At 39.1% G+C, this 20,194-nt stretch overlaps 1 protein-coding gene across 1 annotated transcript in view; it reads right to left on the bottom strand.

Moving 5' to 3' along the window:
- The window catches only part of RAB3C (RAB3C, member RAS oncogene family), a 125,615-nt gene that overhangs the window by 40,914 nt on the left and 64,507 nt on the right, over positions 1–20,194 (bottom strand). The gene's annotated exons all lie outside the window — the stretch shown is intronic.

Raw genomic sequence — 20,194 nt, 5'->3', positions numbered from 1 at the left:
TTTTGGCCAACATATTATCTTCTTTACAATAACTACTTAATGAATACAGGTAACAAATTGTTTATGGAAACAAGCCACTGCCCATCCTATTACAGGACTTGCAAACCTGAGATAAAGTTCCACCAGATATTTAGCATTATTTTGCCTTCCACAACTTCAGCTCCAAAGGTTTGTTGTATTTTTGTAAGAACAGACATTTTACATGGCATTTTTGCATGCAGCCTATTACAACTGGCACTCACTTCTGATAATACCTTTAATGCAGTGCATTACAACAGAAAGGTAACTGTGACTAAATCAATACACCTTTCTCATCATATCCTGTTAAACTTCAGGGTATAAAAAAGTGAAACCAGAAAGGATCATTAATGTAGGGACGATATACACACACAAATACAGATGGAGAGCATGTGTTCAGCACCATGTGTTACTAATTTAGGGATCCTCCTAGGTAGTCTGGATGTCTAAGTGATACAATGCAACGCAGCATCACACAGAGATGTGACATCAAATCCCAGAAGCAGCCAGTGTTGCCTGGTGTGTATACCAATTATCATCTCATCTGAACTCTTCTGGGTGAATTTACTCTCTATTCCTTGGCATCATGGAAAGCCCGAGCTGGGGAATGTAAGCAACCCAAAAACTCACCAACTGAAATTCAACTAAATCTGATGAAGGAAGAAAATAATTAGAAAATAATTAAAGCAATACTGTGAAAATAGGTTTGAGTTGCATTCCTAATGTACGGTTAGCTCACATCATTATATCCAAGTGAGAATGTGACATTTAGAGCCATTCTTAAGGTCATTGTATACATCATATTTTCTGAAGCCATCCATTTTTTAGTACTTTCCAGGAAGCACAGATGGATTTGTTTGTGGTAGGATATGTTTGTTGCAAGGAAATATATTAAAGGTCATACGTTTGCAGCATTCCAAGTGTCAAGATTTTATTTCTCTTAAAGATCAGCTTTTTCTGGGGGATGTTATTGGCCCTCATGGTCCTTGGTAAAAGTCTGAAAACATTTAAAACACCAAAAAAGGTGTAAAGGTACTTCAGAACTTCAAACTGTGGAAACAAACCAAAATGGAGTTCTTTGCAAGCCACACAGTCCCTTTCACCACAAAGTTTTACCTGTTTTAAGAGAAAACAAAATATTTTCTTCACTCTGATATTTTTGTCCCAGTTCTTACTCTGGTAATAATATTCTTTTGAAGATAAGAGAAGATTCTCGGACTGACTTAAATACTGTGTATTAGTTTGGCTACAGAAACAGGACTTGCCCAGCCCAATGATGTAGGCACCTGCAGGTCAGATAGGATACGCTCCCTACCTGTATGCAGGGACCTACTTGTCTTTAAAATGCTGGGCACGTGTCTGGCAGAGCACAGCTGAAAATTATTATCAGAGCATTTATTTCTAGGTCCTTCTTTAGTGTATACTGTGTTCAGATCAGATAATTATTGACATTCTTACAATACAGTTTAAAAATCCATCATAAAAATCATTCATATGGACAAAGTATAAACAATTAGGCTATAATTTCTTTGCAGTCTGTAATGCCCCCAAAGTCCAGTTGTCTGCTTTTCCTGTTATGTATTGACATACAAGTGTAAGTAATATATTTTACAGACCTCATCTCATATCCTTCCATTATTCTAACTACCCCTGTCTAGTTGAGGATTAACACCTTCCTCCCTAGGACGTCTGTCAATGGTGTATCATCACAGATCACATTTTACCTAAAGCAGAAATATTTTGTAAATTTATAGTTTCACGTTTGTGATTCCATTCTGCTCTAGACCTTTTTTCTTCTTTTTTTTTTGGTCATAGCTCAGTACAGGTGAGCAACACCAAAAATCAGGTTGAAATGTATGTGGGAATACAGATATTGGACAGGCAGCTCATCAACAGCACAGTTGCTTAGGCTGAAGAGCTGAAACCCAGCTATTTCTTCAATTTTGAATATTGAAAACTGATATTCTACTGGTAGATCTTCCAAGTACTCTTTTAACAGTCATACACATTTGAAAATCACAATAAAGCACCCTGGATGTATAGTTTCTGTGAAGTATAGCCAAAATAATTACACAATATTAATACTAATTTATAAACAACGTACTGAAAGTCTTAATTTGCTCAAGGAACACAGTGGCAATGTCCTTTTAATCACCATAAGAAGCAACACGCTGGCTGAAGGTTTTTTAGATACTTTAAAACCCAGTGCTCCTGCCTTCTTCCATGTGTGTAAGACACCAAACACTGGATGTGCTTTGCTCAACAGACACTCATGTGTTTGTTATGTTTATAGTTTATACTATATTTGCCACCTGCTCACTAAGTTACAGATACACGATTACATGGTATTGTATTTAAATAAATTGATAATATGAATTAGCTGCTGCAGTGAATTAATATACCAAGCAAAGCAATAAATGTCTGAAGGAAGAAACAAGCTCAGCTCCAGTGTATCCTATTTTCATTTTTCATCTCCACAGTTTTGTATAGGTCAGGAGGCATGTATTTTGACATATTTTTGCTGCGAACATGACATTTTGTCTTAGAATTTGTCTGGAATTTGTTAAAACTTGGCAGGCTTATATTCTTGAACACCATCCCATGGAGGTCTAAAGATCTACTGATGATGTCAGGGATGCCTGTGCTGCAGGAAGCTTGGCCAGCCCTGGCATGTGCCCTGGCGAAGCAGACAGATTCTTGTGGCTTCTAGGTAACAACTAGCTCTGTCTTTAAATTGCTGCTGGTTTGGAGGCTGAGAAACACCGCTCTTTTGCATCATGGTAAGCTAGCACAAAATGTGCACCACTTGACAGTCACCAGTGAAGACATGGGGAGTTTCCCAAAATGGAAAATGGCTGGAATGAGTACAGCCAATGCTGCTGACCTCATGAAAGCGCATTAGAACCCTTTATTTCTCAATTCTCTTTCTTCAAAAATGTGAAATGATTCTTACCATTTTATCCTATCCTTCTTTAGCACAGTTCTCACTGTTCACACTCTTAACTCCCCCTTTCTTACAGCCATTTAATTTGGGACTTTTATTTTGCATTCATGCTTTTTTCTTCTTTATTGTATAGTCATGTCCCCAAAGGCCAAAGCCCAAAGAAATAATCTACACCCCGCAAATACCCTAGTTTGCACGTTTATGTGCTCAGAGAACAAGCAGAAAAACGCAACAAAATAATTAGTCATCTGATTTAACAGAAAAGATTCCACCTCATTTTCTTCATGCCTTTTGCTTCGTTCCTTCCTGTCTAAATCCTAAGCAAAACTGAAAGACATTCCCAGCAGAATTCATTGCTAAGGCTTAGAAGGGAACCATGTACTCCATGGTAAGGTATGTATACATTTTTTACAGAAATTCTCTCTTTCCACTCCCTTTGTTTCCTTGGGTTTTTTTTATGAATGCAAAATTCAATTTAAAGAAAAAAATCGCAAGGAAATGGTAACCAAAAGAAATGCTAAAAATGCTAATTAACTGCTGAATATTAAATAAGCAATACTCCAAGCATTCATATTTCTCAGGCACTTAATTATGAAGGATTTGCTGATTTCATCCCCAATGACCTTAGCTATAGCTGAAAATGAGACAGCAAAAGACATTTAAAACATTATTTTTAATAATGTGCAGGACTTCATCTCTCTCTGCAGCAGGTTCTTATGTGTATGAAATTGGCCATGGCTGAAAAAAAGAAAAAATCAAAAAGGAGAGCAACCAATGCAACAAATCAATAGTTTCCAATTAAGTATACCTAGGAAAGTACAACAGTGCCTTCAGGATAAACAAAAATCTCAAAAAAGCAATACAGTAAAAATGAAGGTAATGAAATCTATATTGACATATTGACTTAGTAATACTTAAAAGTGAATCCTAACACTTCTGTTTATGACCATTTCCCTCCTTAGGATTCTCATGCAGAGAGTTTGGGGTTTTTTTTGTTCAAATCTTACCACTTAAGAAAGCAGTGCTGCGTTTCCTGGAGCTTTTAATTAATAGCCATATCAGTGACCCCTAATAAAAACAACTTATATATATTCAAATATCAAAATAGTTACTTAATGATGCCATTCACCTCCTTGTGACTTTTACTACTACGAGAAGACCCTTTTTTTCCAAACTCGAAATCAGGATCTTTAGTCCAAGTCAGTCCAAGTCTAGGAGAGACTGGTGTTGACCCCACTACAAGAAAGCACTATTAACCACAGAAACAAATTGGATGTGTACATACATACATACATCATGGAATAAGACAGCTAGTGATTCAAGTATTCTATTAAGAATGAACCTACATTATAATTTGCCTTGACAGGTTTTGAAGCTTGTAAAGCCTAATTTTTATTCATTTTCCCCAACATCTTTATTAAAGAAAATCAAATCTAGAAACTGGTTTCAATATACTGTATCTTGGTGAGACTGCTGAGCATCAGAAGACCTTTGCCTTTACAAAGGCAAAAACGACCTGCATGTAATAAAGCTGTGACAGGAACCCACGCAATCTGTGGCATTCTACAATAACGTTTTAATCCAACATGCACATACAGTGCAACTTTACACTTCAAAACACTCCACAGTTCTGTCTGACTGGCTAGGCACAGACAGAGGCTAGCAAGGTCTGTCCATGGCTGGGGAATAAGCTGGATGCATATGAGGCAGCTTTAGTCTGGAAGCCATAATAGCAAACTTCCTCTGTATATGATAAAAGGACAGAGGAGCCAGGGAGACAGTGTCCAGCTGTCCTCACTTTGCACACCTCGTGGAAACACGAACCTCCTTAACCTACCCAGTAATTTAACGTAAGCCTTTATTTTCATCACTTTTCTGTAACTCATGGGATGAACTCGTCCTTGAAATTGTTCCTTCAGAAAGCAGTGTGGGTTACCAGCCACGCTCAGGGAGAAGAGCTGACTGTGCTCTTACAGCAGGGTGCTGCCCATACACGTGGGGATAACTGTGCTTTTCCGAGCCATCCCAGCACCACTTCTTTGATAGCACAGTTCTCTGCTGTTTTAAGCTGAAGGTGCTTTGAAAGCGCATTCTAATCCTTTAGTGCTCAGGAAATGATTTTGTGGAGAAAGGACTGTCATTATCAGTTTCAGCTTTGTGCTATGAATATACTAGATCAATACTGAAACATCCTTGTTTGGTCTTCTGCTGCACTGTTTTCAAGATAATCTTTGCTGTCAGGAAAGTCAACTTCAGCAGTTTGTTACCTAAAATCAGACTGAAACTCAAGAAAGTTGCTTCAGAGACTTTCCAGCAATACGTATGTGTCCACACGTGGGCTCTGGCAGACCCTAAGTGAAAACAGAACCATTCCAAGACTTGTTGAAATATATTTTACAAACCTCCTTCTACTTTATGAAGTGCTCTCACTCTGCAGTATTCTCCTTCTTCTTAGCAAAAGCCTTTTCCCTTCCCCCTTTATCCCTTCTCCTGAAGCCTTTTGCCAGTTAAGTGAAAAAGGGATAAACCCTGTTTTTGGAAGAGGAGTCTCAAGAAGACACTGGTGTTCTGGACTAAGGAGAAAAACTAAGAACATCAACGAAAATGAAGATGTCAATAGGCTAGAGGGTATGGAAGATAGCCACAGAGCAGTGAGAAATTATTTTTAAAGAGCTGCAGTGGAGACTAGGGAAAGAAATCAGCATGAGGGGATGTATGAATTAAATAAAGATCAATAACAGAAATACCAAATAAAGACAAGCTTTCAGCAGCAGTTCCCCAGTGATTTTGGTCTGTGAGCCCTCCTGCTCCATCCCAGTCACAGTCTGAAGACAGATGCTCAGGCTGTGAGGGATGATCCATGCTGCCTCATTCCCCAGCCTTCACTCAGCTTCCTCTTATTAGTGGCATCTTCTGGCTCACGCAGGTCCCTGTGACATCTCCTGCCGCCCTGTGACCCCTACTCCTGCAGCGAGGACGGCGCCCCTCCGCAAGAGCTGCTGCCCTTCACCTACTGCAGAAGCTGACTTGAGGAAAGCTCTGAAGGCTGTCTGATCACCCTCCAGTCCTTTTCTACTAGAAATATATCTACTTTCCAACATAACTACCACTCTGGACAAAGACCTTTGCTTCTCCTTGGCTGACCTGGTGGAGCTATTTCTTTTTTCAGATGCCTACTTTAAAAATCTCCTGTCCATCCATTTAGCATTTTGCTATCCTCTCTAAAAAGGAGACAAGGCCTCAGATCATTCGCACTCTCTGTCTGCAATCCCTCCCTGTTTGCTGTATAGGACAGCACTTTTTGTCTCTTAAGAGAGCCGTGGTTTTGTTACCCCCTTGTACAGCTCCCTTCTGCCTCCTGGGACATTTCACATTAAGCTGGCAGGACAGCTCTTGTAAGCTCTGATCGGATTTTCCTTGTGTGACTTTATTGGGAAAGACAGAAATATTTAAGTATAGAACTGGAATTAAAACAAATTAAGCTTTAGCTCAAGGCTTGCAGTTTAGATAGTCCTATAAAAGAGCTTGTAACACATCCCAAAATTCTTGAAACTGTGAGTGCTGAAAGTTCTCTCTTTTGAGAGGGCAAAAATGAAGACACTTAAATAACTATTTACATTTTAAACCCTTAACTCAAATGTGAGGAAAGGATTAGTTTTTGTTTTCTTAGTAACATGCTGGATCCTGAAGACTGTTTTACTGTGGTAGACAGTATGAAAAGCCCTTTAACAACCTCAGAAAAACCCAGATTTCCCCTCTAGCAATCATACTCATGCTTTTGTTTATATATCTAAGCTTTGACTGCAGTAACTAACCCAGTGAAGAGTGTCCATGGAGAATGAAAAGTCATTTTAAACACCCATAACTTTCAGAATATAAATCTCTCTTAACAGATATTGCATGAATTTTCAGCTAGAGGCAACATTTCCTGATCATTCTTGGTTACTTTTGTATTTTCTGTAACCTACTCACGTAAATACACACACAGACCACAAAACTCTGTGAAGATTATAAAAAATGAATAAGTGTTTGTATTTAAGATGAACTAACAATATTGATTTTCCGTAACCTAAGAAGGAAATGTCTTTAAATCTGCTTAGAAATATGACTTTAACTGCTGAGTAAAGTGTTGAGCATTTGTGGTTTAAAAGCTCAGAAAAAACATAGATTATAAAGGCAGTACTAAATAAGGAGAAAGGCTAAAAATGGCTAATCTCAATTTGTGCATCTGAAAATATAATACAAAAGTGATATTTATTATTTCTCTCACCTTTTCCAGAGCTTAAACATATGCAATTTTAATCTATTTCTCTCTCTTTTTCTTTTTTTTAATTGCAGATGAAGGTTTCTTGTGGGTGACTTGTCACAGGGCCTTAATGATATGTTTGCCGATTCTCCCCCAGCAACCAAAACTGAAAGGACTGATACTAAATATTACATCAAAGGAAGGTTTGCATCCCCATCCTTTATGGCTAGTTCATATTTTGTTCTCTCTTTTTCTCCCAGAGGCTGTAACATGCAGTTCTGTTATCTCCTTGTTTGTAGCAAGGGGGCTGTAATATGCAGGCTCCTCTCACGGACTAACAGCAGAAACTGCCAGAGTCCTGTTCTTTGTCCATAATTGTTCCGAAACAGAGTTTATTTCAGTATTTTTTCTTTATTTTTGCTTCCTTTAGTACACTTTGTGCCTGTTAATGCATACATATAGCTAAGTCTGAATTTCATGTGTTTAATTAATGTGGATTTCCTACAGAATTTTGCCTTCAAGGAACAAAAGGAAAAACAACCACCTCACATGACAGATGCAAGTTTGTTTAGTGTACATCTGAAAGGCACAGTTTAAAATGTAGGTATGGGAAAACTGGGACTTGATGCAGATTTGTCTATGTCAAACTGGGCCTGAAGTCAGTTTTGTCAGTATTATGGTTTTCCAAAGGAGCCATCCCCTATCAATTGTTTTTGAATTGATATAACACTTTCTTTTCACTTGCTGTAAGCAAAGCACTGTAAATAGAGATTTATAGTACAAATGACAGGAGATAATTCAAGATAAAATATGTTGATATATTCTTCTCCTTAGAGTATGTTCCTCTCATTATGTGAACTCATGGCAGAGCATGTTTGCTACAAGTAGAGGGGAGTGGAGAGCTTATGAAAGCCTTCCCTGATGTGAACACTGGACAGCTACAACTCTGCTCATGATTTCATGTGGGAATGAAACTTTAACTTTTTTAAAATCCCGGTGGCAGCAAGAAAGAGGAAAGGATGCAGTGAGGTGTCTATTGTCCCTGGTAGAGTTAGAGCTGACCTGGCACGTAACAGCATCTGCTTCTCCACCCTTTGCTCAGTGTTTCCCGGAGCCACACACAAACCCAATGCCTTTTAATTCCCTCTCCCCAGCTCCACTGAAACCATAGTTCATAATCTCCTGCTAAAGCAGTAATGTATAGATTAAATACCTGTCAAGTAATCACCGAGTTGTCACTGCCGGACCCCTTACAATGAACATTCCTAATTGCTGACTACCTATGCTGGGTACAGTTACAGGGAGAACTGCAGTGACTTCGCAGGAATAATTTATATTTAAAGTCTATACTGCATGAACTAAGCACCGCACAGTGATATCCAAGTTTGGGTGGAGCAAATAATCTTCAGTATTGGAAACACTGTTATCCCAGAATCTTGCTGGGGCATCTCAGGTAGCTTGCATCTTTCAAAGCAGCATTGCGTTGTACAACAAAGGCAACGGCAACATATTCAGATGCTGAAACAGTCCTCAGTTGTTTGGTAGCCAGCACAGAGGAAGATTAAAGCAGAAAGGCAGTCCCTCCTCTGGTCCCTCTGTGGAGCTTTATAAGCCGCTTGTGACCTCCAAGGCTCACTGTTTCACTGCCAGTTCTGCAAGGGTATCAGACAATGTCTGGAGAAATCAGGTGCTATTTAAGTATGTTTTCCACTAAAGCCTATTTAATAAACACACAAAACCTTTGCCCAAATAGAAGACAGGCTTTTCTGTCCTACTTACTCTCCAGAAAGGGAAGGGTCCTAATGCCTCTTGTATTGTGGGAAACGTGAGAGAGCACTGCATAGAAGTGGGACCCATAATTTGGATTAACAATATATTTTCACAGAATCATAGAATAGTTTGGATTGGAAGGGACTTTTAAAGGTCATCTAGTCCAACACCCCTGCAATGAGCAGGGACATCTTCAACTAGATCAGGTTGGTCAGAGCCCCATCCAACCTGACTCTGAGTGTTTCCAGGGATGGGGCACCTACCACCTCTCTGGGCAACCTGTTCCAGTGTTTCACCACCCTCAGAGTAAAAAATCTTTTCCTTATATCTAATCTAAATCTTCCCTCTTTTAGTTCAGAGCCATTACCCCTTGTCCTATTGCAACAGGCCCTGCTAAAAAGTTTGTCCCCATCTTTCCTGTAGGCCCCATTTAGGTACTGAAAGACCACAATAAGATCTCCCCAGAGCCTTCTCTTCTCCACACTGAATAAACCCAATCCTCTCAGCCTTTCCTCATAGAAGAGGTGCTCCAGCCCTCCGATTGTTTTTGTGGCCCTCTTCTGGGCCTGCTCCAACATGTCCATGTCCTTCTTATGTTGAGGGCTCCAGAGCTGAATGCAGTACTGGTGGGGTCTCACGAGAGCTGAGTAGAGGGGCAGAATCATTCACCCTTCTTGAGGCTGTAGCTTCATATTTTTTGTAACAATCAGACAGGGCTTTCCGAACATAGTCTGTTCAGGAAATATGTGTCCTGAGCTTCCTAAGAAGCTGAAATACACAGTTCTTCAAGTACCATGCAATCTGCTCTGGTGACCAGCTGGAATCTGCCACCATAATAGTTTTAAGATCTGTTTTAAGTTATTGTTCATGACCTCTTTGAAACTGAAATTTCAAAAAATTATATTGTTCATGCCCTGATGTTCTTTGTGTGGATTTAGCAGTGGTTCAAAAAACAAATGGAACTGACAAAACTAGACTCTTTTTTTTTTTGTAAGATTGAAAACTTTCGTTACTAAGCATTCACTACAAATGTCTTAGTTCAATGGTCAAGGCCTTGCAATATTCTGATGAAAGACACTCTACAGGTTGCTTCATTTGCAGGCCAGACCCAAGTAGCGTTAAGTCATGCTTTGAAAATAACCACTACTACTGGGTTACGTTGCCAAGTCACTTTGCAGTTTGGGTTTCAATATAAGAACATTTACGGCACTTTTCCTGCTTGATCAGAGGACTTAATTACAGTAAAACTTGTATTCACCCACGTACAGCCTGTATCTCACATAGCTATCATGCTTTTAAAACTGCCAATGCCTGACACTCTAAACACGCTGTGTTGAAATCAGATGCAGAGGAAAAAAGGAATCAAAATCAGAGGAGCTAGCAGAAGAAAGGAAGCAGCCCGAGGGGAGTAGAGGTGAGGAAGCTAACGAGGGAGAGGGAACTCAGTTAAACTTCTTCAGACTGCCCACAAGGCTGTAGACTGCTTTGCTGCTGACTCGCGTGGTCTTGTTTTTGTCGGCTTTTTGAAAGAATAACCTCCAGGCTGCATGAGTGAAACTGCAGCCTTCAGTGCTACTGACGTATATCCCAATCCACAGAAGTTAACTGCAAATCTGAAATCCCCAAAAGGAACAGCTCCTTCAGTGAATGTCAAGGTTTCAGTGTGGGGCAGGGGTCATGATACTCCTCTGAAGTTAAGAAAAACATATTTAGAGTATTAGAATAGGGAGAAAAGTACATCTTCTGCAACTTGAGATGAGGGTAGGAACTGTTTAGGGACATTACTGAGTCACTGATAAGGCTCACATGTTGTTGGCTGGCAGCAGAGCTTTCATTTGGGAACGCTAAGTGATAGTGTAACTTTGTCAACATGCCGAGTTACAAGGAGATAAAGAGTATATTAGTTACTGTTCAGCCAATAAAAACTACATTGCCACAAGATTTTATGACATTTATTACTAACAAAAATAAATATTGTGAGTTGATGATAACATGCCAGGTTTTGTTTATTTTGCTACTGGCTGTGTCTCTATAAAATAAAGAGATAGACTAGACAAAATATTGGAATCACTCTTTCATACACCTCCTTTAGCATAGGGTTATATTACCATGCTTAAGTTTGTTTATCTTCCTAATAAACTCCAGCAGCCCACCACAGGCCTCTCAGAGGCATTTTCTGCTTTAACCTTTTGAAAAATAAAAGCGTTATCATATAGTCCAGGAAAAAGCAGACAAAACTGAAAATCTCATTAGGAGTATCCTAGCATCGTCTAAATAATGGATAACAGTTCAGCACAGCAGCATTTAGATGTTAATCTGATCATCTGGTTTGCTTTCATCTACCTCAGTGTAACTCTCAGTGACCATATCTGAAGAGGAGGATCTGGTACAGAACAGAAGACACTGCCTTTATTTAACAACAGTTCTCTGAATGTCTGAGTGTCTATATTGTCTCATCACCCATGCCATGAACTCCACTGTGAAATTTCCAGTCCAACAAAGTGAGTTTATGTTCACACTGTCACATCTGTGCTATTACTATTAATTATTGATATTCAGTTCAGTTCAGTTACCAGCTGAGAGATAGCAGGCTACAAAATAGGTGTGTACGTTCTCTTTCTTGCTGTGTGATCATAAAGAGCAATGGGCAGAAACTAACGAACTAGAGGCTAATTCTGCCACCTACGCTCCTGGGAATTACAACTGAAGCATGGGGAGAGTTAAGCCATACTTGTCTCCTTGCCAGATGCAGATAGTACCCAGGCAGGATTTGCTAGTTTGTCATGTTTTCCCAAATAAAAGACTTCGGTGGTTTCATATAAGACTGGACTGACACATTTTTATAAGTGAGGAAAATGGGCCTAGAAAAGGAGTGATGCACCCTTCCTTGTTACTTCCCAGCTGTAACAAGAAGAGGAGAAATTAATCCCCAGACTAATTATCTGCAGTGCTTATCTGTAGGGGTGGGGTCTGTAGAGGAAATGCAGTGATGCTCATGATGTAGTTACCAGTCTGCAACTGGTGTTAACAGAGGCTGCAATCTATGATGCTGCAATAAGTCACATCTCATTATGGCCAACAGCATCAACTAATCAACTACCATGTGAGCTGAAAGGGAAAAAAAAATAGGTAGTTATTTAAGCCACTCACTAGGACAGTTAGGTCCAGTGGAAGTCAAGGGTGACAATCTTGCTAGTAAATTCCTGAAGCATATTACCGAGATTAGATCTACTGGCGAGCTCCACTCAGCCAGCAGTGACTGAGCAAGATTTGGGGACTGATTGCTATCAATGACTTCATGACTGTGCTGCCCGATCTCAGATTTGAGGGAAAAGAAAGACATGGAGCAGCCTGAGATAATTCTCTCCAGGCAGCATTAGACTTTTCTTATTAGACTCCCCACTGGCAGCAATACTATGGTTTGATGCAGCTGAGTTGAATGAACACCCTGATACATGGTGGCTGCCTTGAACCTAAGAAGATGGCATATCTATAGGACCTCTATAGGTTCAAGGGGGGTGTCAGACCTCCTGCAGAAATGCTTAGTCCCACAGCGAAATGAATGAAAGAAACAAGTGTGAGTAAGGGCCAACAGGACCAAGAACCACATATGGATAATTTCAGTTCCACAAGTGTGTTTTTTTCTATGGTTTAAGAGCATAAAAATAGGAAAGAATGAAAAATGTCATGAAAACTTAACAGCTGTCTTTCCTGATTAACTGCTACAATGCATGAATCATTTTTTTGACAGTAAACCTACTGAAAACATTTCATGATGAGGTTTGAATTTTTAAATCAAAGGTTTACTATTTTTAAGACAAAAAACACTCCGATAAGGATTTGCATAAATTTCCACATGTAATATGCATATCAGGGTTCAGTAGAAATAAGTTAAGAAAATACCTTCATCAAAGCAATGTTGTCTACTGTACTGTGGTGTTTAAGCCTAACATCAGATGTTACCAGGAAGAGCTTTATAAAAAAAAGCCCAGGCATATGTTCTTTTTTGTCACTGTGAGTTTTCCAGGCAAACCTAAAGCCATGCATTTGGCAATATCAGTGATAAGAGAGGTTAATACATTACTTTCTGGCATATCCAGAACGTCAAGCAACAAATAAATAGGTTGGATGACGTTGAATATTTTTTCTTGATCTGCCATGAGTGTTAAAAATAATCTGCTGAAAATTATAGAAACCTGTAACTAAAAACATAAACCAATATTTCAGGGTTTTTTTTTAGGAAGACTCAGTTGCAGTATATGCTGCTCCTCAAATCTCTAGGGATATGCCCCACCCTTGAGTTTGAAATGCAAGCATACTCTTATGCTGGGAGAACATTGTTGAAGACTTTGGAGTTGGTCTGTGAAACTGGAAAGCACATAGGTGGTTTGAGCTTGCACCAGTTCAGCATTTGTGAGCCAAATTTTTGAGGGGAAAGATGTCATCTCAGAGAACTCAATTTTCCATATGTGATTTACCACATGAGGAATTCTGTACCAAACAATGGGTGAAAAATGGCCAAGTGAACTGACCTGGAATACAGAGTTTTGTTTAAATATTGTAAAATACATTTATTCCACCAGGAATAACTTTTTGAAGAATTTATTGATACTGTTTTGAGTCAGAAAAAAAAAAAAAATTTAGAAAAAACATCTAATTTGCCACTGGCCTTAGTTCTTACAGCAATAAAAAGTGAAAAGAAAATCTGAAAATCATTTTAGTGTCATTTTGTGCTAAACAGAAATCTATTTCCAATAGTGAGTAGTAATAAGGGAAACTGTAAATTTAATGTCATTGCAACCACTATCAATATTTCAAATTGTAAACTGTTTTTAGTTCCTATATTTAAGACTGTAAAGAATTCCAGTCCCTTTTCCGCTTATGTTCACCCACTGTGCAGAAGAAAGACTTAGACACAAATGAAAAAGTATACCAAACTGTGATTGCTTTGAAATATTCACCCTTAAATTTCACTCTCGTCTTTTCACAGAATAAAATTTGTGCAATATTAGCATTTCATTCTTTTTTTTTAAATAGGAGAAGGACACGAAACTATCCACCAATGTGCAACTTCTTGCTCCTGCTTGGCTGAAAGCTGTAACTATGTCAAAAAAACAGGAATCTGCTTAATCTCTGTCCATATAAAGCCCAAGTTAATACATTTAGTATTCACATGCTCCATCACAATATTTTTCCAGCTGGCTCTAAGCTGCATTGCTGTGTGGAGGTTGCTGTCAGCTGCATGGTGGACTGAGTTTGTGCATGGATCAACAGTGGACACGATGCAGCTCGTGTCCATACAGAGCCCCACAGGGCTTTGCTCCTGAGGACATGGTCACGGAATGGCATGCACAGATTGCATCTGCACTCTGCAGCACAACCGCACAAATTGTGCTGTATGTCAGGTCACATGTTTTGGCAAAGAGGGATGGAGGCTAAATTTGCCTAGAAGCACTTTCCAGATTTGTTCCCTGATACACAACAAATAATGGATTTTTCTTAAATAATAGAACTAAGTTCAATATTGAGAGGTAAAAGAAAAATAGCCTGTCTGTAAATCAAGCATGTGCTGAGCATGAATAGTAGACTGAAGTTTTAGAGGTGGAAGCAAAAAGAAGGTATCCTGTAGAACATACGCCCTTTAGAAGTGCATGAGGCAGTGCTGACATTAACTTAACGGGATTAATTTGCTTTGAGGACTTCTTACATTTGCCCATTAACATGCTAATGTATTTTGCAATTTTATTTTTTCTCTTAATGACAATTCAAAAAATGCCATCATGTCTCACTACAAGAGAGACACAATAGAACACAGAAAAAACGATTTCTAGTGCACTGTAGCCATAGCTGCTAACTTATGATTCACTTGAGGTGCTAAAAGAAAAAAGCTAAATGTTTGAAGAAATGGAATAATTTTTTCCACAATGTTGTCCAGAATGACAACTGGTACTGGCATATTCAGTGAATCCACTGCCAAATGCCATATTGTAGTGAATACTTATATTTTTAAAGCCTTAATTCTGAGTATTATCTTGAATTGATGGTAGCATAGTCACTCTTTAAGCTTCAGCTTTAAAACAATCTCAAATGATATCTTGAAGAATTTAATTTGAGCCACATATATTACAGGAAAAAATTCCCACATTTCTTGTAGTGGCTGAACTCATGTTGCACAGCTCAGGATCTACTCCGGTCTTACCTGATGGCTACTGTCTCATTTCTATTGTCTTTGCCCGGATCCAATTCCCAATAACCATATCCCATGTGTTATGGGCACAGATGAAGAACACACAATCAGTATTTCATTCTGTTGGCTTTAATTGAAATCAATTTAATTTTCACGCTGTTCCAACCATACCGGTTAGCACTAAATTCTGCAAGTAGTTCCTATAGAAATCCAGAAATAAACACAGCACAAAGAGTTCTTAAAATCACAAATTGTCTGCTGTGTCCTAAGCCTCTGCCTCCTTCATAAAATAGCCAGTTTATGTACCGTCTGCCAGCTCATTCTTTCTCAAAGCTTGAGCAGACTGATGAGGGGGAGCTGTTTAAATGACACCAGAGAAAAAAGCAAGAGAAAAAGAGGAAAGAAAACCATCTTTCATCAAAGACTATCTGAACTTCTTAGGAAGATGTGTAACCATAATCCTTTACAATGGGGACATTAAAAAATATACATCTTATCATTTTTGAGAATGACTTTATTTTTTAAAGAGTGAGGGCAATCCAAGTTTTTCCTAGGATGCTGTCCTCCTTGCTCCCTTAGGCCTCAGCCAAAAATGCAGGAAGAACACATTCTGTAGACCTTGACAGGCTTACAAAACACAGATCATCTGAAAACTTAAATAATTCAAAGCCTTTTAGGCTCCTTCAGCCTTCTGTGTCTCCCAGTGAAGCATCCCTGAATCTGAGACTTCTGAATTCCTGCACAAGGAAGCCTTCCACAGCAGTGCCTTCAGCAGTCACCCGACAACAAGATATTGCCAGAAAAACACTTCAAGTTGGGACAATGCTTTCGGGTGCAGAGGAGCAACTTAAAGTGAATGTAAACAACTATACACAATGTGCGCTCTGTCCCTGTCTAGCCTTTAGGCTTAGCAAAATTTCAAGTCTAGGGCTTTAACCTGGAAATGAAACTTCAGGCTTTTAGATCATGGTTTATGTTCCTCTGCTTCCAACCTAGTCGGAGACACTGCATTAGAAATATCCTGAGTATAAATAACTCTTCAACTCCAATCCAGTTATTGTAAGTCTAGAAAGGTTGTAGTTATAAAATGGGTTCAAATTCAACTCAGAGGCATTTATTTTCCTGTCACCTCTATAGAACTCAATGTACCGAGTTGACAGCATTTGCAAAGATAGTACAAAGCCTTTACCTTCTCCTTTCTACCTAAGGTACCACTGCCATAAAGCTAATGCCTTATGTGGACTAAACCACTAGGAGGAAAGGGGGCATAACAGCGCCCAGTGAAATGTAATGATGGAAAAGGCTATCAAACTTAAATGCTACAGGTGGTAGCATAAAAGAGGAATAATGCGACCACGGTGACATTAAAACTGAACTAAAACAAAAGTGTATTGAAGAGGCACGGAGCCACTCTCAACATTCACTTATTTCCCCTAAAGATTTAATAAGAAGGAATTTTTAAAGAAAATCAGATTCCACTAGACTTATTACTTGAAAGCTGTGGATGCTGTCTAAAGAACTCAGCTAAATGGGATGTTTTGGTTATTCCCTGTTTCTAATTTAGACCTCAGCCAGGGAGCCTTGCAAGTGGTTTCTATTTATAGGAAATACATTTGTTGGAAAAATCTACATCTTTTCAGGGTGGCATGACCAACATGCACCAAAGTACTGCAAGGTACACACCTTACACTTGCACCATTGGCTGCACTTCTGAAGGAAAAAGCCTCATGAAAAAGGCAGCTTCAAAATCTGGGCAGAGCTCCATAGGAGATCTCCTGAGTCAAAGCATGTTTGATCTGCTGTTTCTGCTAGCAGCCAGATTTTCAGCACACATCCACTCTCTGAATAAAAACAGAAACTGTTGGTCCTTGTGAACTTCTGAAAATCTGTATCTATAACGGAGAACACTGTTCAGTGCTGTGACTGCTGCCACTTCAGAGGAAACACATCCAGTGACTGACCTGATATTGAAGAGAAATACTCTTCAATTATTTTATCAACATTTTTAAACATTTCCACTAACTGCTGATAAAGTCTATAGATGATACAAAAAACATCCAAATGGTAAAAAATTATTAAGGACCTGTCAATGCTGTTAGTGTGAACTGTCTGCCAAGCTAGGCTCATTTAAGCAGCATCTGTTGTAGTATGTATGAAACCATACAGGGAACATAGCTATTCAGAGAACACAAGTTAATTGAACATACCCTAGAAGGCAGCAATTCTGAAGTGACCGAACAGTTAGAGGACATGAGCACTGGCAGTGTATTCTTAGCATCATCCTCTGGATGAGATTGAAAATAAATAAATCACTGGGTGTGCATACAGCAGAACTATCAGAAGTCCCAATTCAAGACTTATCATGCCGAAAGATTTTCAACCTCATATTTAGGTTACAACTTTTGTCGTTACTGTCATTTGAAATGTTTAAGGTTTTTTATTTTAATCAGGGAAGGTAAGACAAGAATGTTTCCTGCAGTGTCTGCAGCATGGTTGAAATTTATTGGATCTTCAAGTGACTTAGCTAAGCTTGTAGACAAAATCCCTTCTCAGTCTCACAGAATGGTGCACAAATGCTTGGCTACTACACTGTTACATATATTGATGCTAATATGTTTATATAAAATTACAGATACTGATTTTTTTTAATGTAAAATGTGAATAGTCAAATTAGATATAGGATTTCTCACAGCTGAATAGATTCATGCTGACCTAGGTATGGCATCTAGAAATACAACTATCCACCTGTTGTTTTAAAGAAGAAATGTCAGCCAGACTTCAGACTGAAAAAAAATGCCTTTCAATATGAGTACAATTAGTTTGAACTAACTGTTTTTAAAGAATTATCCCAATACATATTTTAAACCTAACTCCTTTATCCAAATCTAAAAGGCACCAGTAGATTCATTGTCCTGACTGCAGTGCAGTTTCAAGATCAAGCCTTGAAGCTGACATGATTTGAGCCTGGATTTTGCTTATTGTGCATGTACACAAAATAAAACCACTGCCTTCAGAGGCACATTTATCATACAGAAAAGCATTTTAAGCCCCAGAGAGGGTTCAAAGCTCCCACTCCCTCCCCCCATATCTTTCACAAATGCACAGAGACGTGCACATAGCCATGCTTGCTTTTTGGCAGCATTGGTAACTGTGAGTTCTCTTTAACTTTTCTCACATTCAGAAGCGAGCTGTAGTTTTGTAACTACTATAAAAATTGGAGCATGGGCTAATCACAATCAATTATCAGCTGTGAGATGGGAGGAATAAAACAGAGGAAGAACAGCAGGGCAGCAAATTGGCTTATGAAATTAAAAATAAAAATAACAAGCAAATATATGTCTCATCCTGATAAGTGAGGCACTGCCTCTCTGTTGCCCCGTTCATCATGCAGATGACTGCTCAGTAGCTCTTGGCATATAATAATGTAATCCCTCCTGCCCACCATATTTCTGTAGTAGCTGCCAACTATTTGTACAGTTTCTAGCTAAAAATGATGGAAATATCATATTTCAAAAACCTATTTAAGAACTCCATAGCTTTTAAAGATTTTCTTGTTCAACTTTACAGGGATTTTTTTTTTTTTTTAATTAGTATGAAGGCAAGTTACTTTTCACCAGGAGACAAAGAGTGCTAACTGTACCAGATCTAGGAGGCTGGAAAACAAACAGGTGGGAAAATTAATAATAAGTACTCATATTTACAGTTGCTATAAAGAAACCTTTGTGTTGGAGGAAGCTAGATAATACACAGCATGCCATCTGGTTTGCCCAGAGATGGGGCAATGAGATTTGCAGATTACAGCTGGTCCTAGACAGCCATTATCACCCAGTTAACCCAGTGCTTGAACAGAATCAACCCATGGACAAAGAACAGCAGAGGCATGGCAAGAAAGCTGGCAGGCCCAGGAAGCAGTAGTGCTGGCAACCACAACTGCAGGTTCATCTGGGAGGTTGGGTGTACCCCTTGATTCCCTATTTTTGCTAAACTTTCACAGCAGCATCTAGGAATAACACTTTCAGCTACCTCCCGTTAGGTACGAGATTCTGTCTCATGCTGTTGAACAGCGCAGTACTCACAAACGTGCAAGAGCAAGCACTCAGCATGATGCCTCCAGTTCGTATAAAATGGGCAAAACATCCCTTTGGCATAACAAGTCACAGTGAGCAAATGTGCCTTCCTCTTTGAGTATCAAGCAGAGACTCCCCTCAGATACATTCAACTCTCCAAAAGCTAGTTTACTGGTCTACACTAGCCATGTAAGCTTACTGATTCTCTAGTAAATGAAAAGTGCTGCTCATAAGAGCAATTTGGTGTAGATTCATACAGATAACTGATGGAGAGGAGAAGGTGGGACCCATTCTGGAGTTGTCCCTTCCCCCTGGTGGAGTGTGAATGACTACGTCCCTAGTGCTTACACAGGAAATGTTAGGCAACCCAAGATCCCATTTCTTGTAGAGCAGAATCAAGCTGACGTTCTCAGTTCTTATTTTCAGAGCCATGAATGACCAGGCTCAGCATATATAGACCAAGAAAAACTCCAGGTGTAGGGAGGGAAGGTGCTCCATGGGTTCAGTGACACTTTCTACTGCAGCAGTAGGTAGAAGAGTGTGAAAGAGAAAGTTTCTTTCTTGGAGATTCTGAGGCTGGGAAACAATTTCCATTAGAAACAGGCATGACAACATCGCTGCCATTTACTTTAAGTGTGAAACATGTTTCTGACCTTGCCTGTCATGAAAGAAGTACACAGTAGTGCATAACTTAAAATAAATATAAAAAAAAATGCACCAAAGAAACATACTGTACAAATCACCCAAACTCTGAACAAAATCCTCTCTCAAACACAGTTGTCCCATGGGAACAGCATGGAAGAGAGCATGCAGAACACAGAAGGCAAATGCTATTCATATCACTCAAAGCACTGCTAGGAGGCTCTCAGATGTTAAAATAACTTGAAAAAGAAGAGATCACTGAGACTAACTCTAGCTTTCCTTTTGGGTCAGCTTTACTTAAAAAAGCCTTAGATCGTTTG

The sequence above is a fragment of the Charadrius vociferus genome, unplaced genomic scaffold, assembly GCF_000708025.1.
Source record: "Charadrius vociferus isolate BGI_N301 unplaced genomic scaffold, ASM70802v2 scaffold731, whole genome shotgun sequence".
Classification (NCBI taxonomy): Eukaryota; Metazoa; Chordata; class Aves; order Charadriiformes; family Charadriidae; genus Charadrius; species Charadrius vociferus.
Note: the sequence above shows the minus strand (reverse complement) of the source record. Positions and strands in the feature narration are given on the sequence as shown.